The following is a 1,614-nucleotide window of genomic DNA, read 5'->3' on the forward strand; positions in this document are numbered from 1 at the left end:
GCTAAATCTAGCCGGAAAACGGCTAAAATGGCAACACTGACTAAGAAGCACCAGTGGCCAGTGCACGGATTTTACAACTTTATTGGTAGATCTACCAACTTTTTAGCTGTATTTTATTTTTTACCATTTTTACCAACAAAGGTTAAAATGTACCAATATTTTCCGGAAAGATAGCAAAAAGATTTAAATGAACGCAGTGTATACATATTTTGTCATCGAATATGCATCGAAATAAATATGAAAAGTTAACTTAAACTCTGTTTATGGAATTATTTTTCGTTTGCAATACGTTTGTGTGGAAGACTGCCAAATGAATGGGTTGCAAATTTCAAGCAATTCAAAACTGGTTTTAATATAACAATTTTGTAGTGTAGAGTAATTGTTTTTTTTTTTTTTAATGTAGTATCAAACCATCCGTGATCGAATCAAATTCGAATCGAAATCAGTGATCGGACTTAATAAAAATTCTGTGTGGTAGATTCTGGAAAAAAATGTGGTAGATTGAGAAAAAATGTGGTAGATCTCAGGTTTAGGATCAAACTTTTTACAAAAATTAAAAAAATTGCAAGGTTTCACCTTAACTGAACACTTTTTAATTCGAATCTCTAGAAAAAACTTTTATCTTGGGTTTCGCCAATTTTGACAATCCTCAAGTAAAAGTTGCGATCCCGTACGAATTCGGACTAGTCAGAATCAGTCAGAATTTACTGGAAATCGATCCCGTACTCGGTTCTTTGACTATTGAGAGGACAAAAAAAAGAGAGTAAAAAAGGTCCTCTCTCTGTCAGGTCAGAAGTTACCAGTTTTAGTCCGAAGATTTTTTGCAGGCAAGTTCTAGTAAATGTGTCAAACGATCAGCTGTAGTGTGTTTGGCAACCAAATTGTAAACTAAAGTAAAGTATTTAATTACTTGTTTAAGTGGGTTCTAATCAATTTGAAAGTATTTTTGGTTATTTATATGTGTGAGCTGAGTGTGTTTTACGTATAAAATAAGCAAAAACTTACAACCAAAATTTGGAGGTTATGTTGAAGTTGACAGAAGTTACCATTCTTACTAGAAAGCGATCCCGTACTTTCCAATGTTACTCTCTCGCTCTGAGCGAATTTTTGTTTTTTGACAATTTTACTAGTTTTAGTCCGAGGAATACGGGATTGCACCTAAAAGTAAACAACGCGTTGAAAACTATAGATGCAATACTTTCATAAAAATCGCCGATTTTTTACATTTTCTTAATTAGTTCTTTTTATAAATCATATATTTGACAATTTAACACAATAAAATCACGTTTCCCGATATTGAGAAATTGAGAAAATTCCCTGTTTGACAGTTTCCCAATCGGCTTAGTTTACTTTTACTTGAGAAATCTCATCTCCGCCGGGAATGCGAAATCTTGTGTACTATCATTCTTGTTATTAGGGCCCCGAATTTCGATACGATATGATACAATATCGATATTTTTGCCATTCGATGCCGATACTTTTTACTCGAATGTTTTCAAACGATATTTTTTGGAATCGAGTGCCAGAACCCTGGTATCGTATCGAATCGTAAATGTACATTACAAAGTTAATGTGAATAATGATAAATTTGTATGACAAAGTATTAGAAAATAA

Source organism: Rhagoletis pomonella, unplaced genomic scaffold (genome assembly GCF_013731165.1).
Source record: "Rhagoletis pomonella isolate Grant_MI unplaced genomic scaffold, Rhpom_1.0 Rhpom_scaffold_00002, whole genome shotgun sequence".
Lineage (NCBI taxonomy): Eukaryota > Metazoa > Arthropoda > Insecta > Diptera > Tephritidae > Rhagoletis > Rhagoletis pomonella.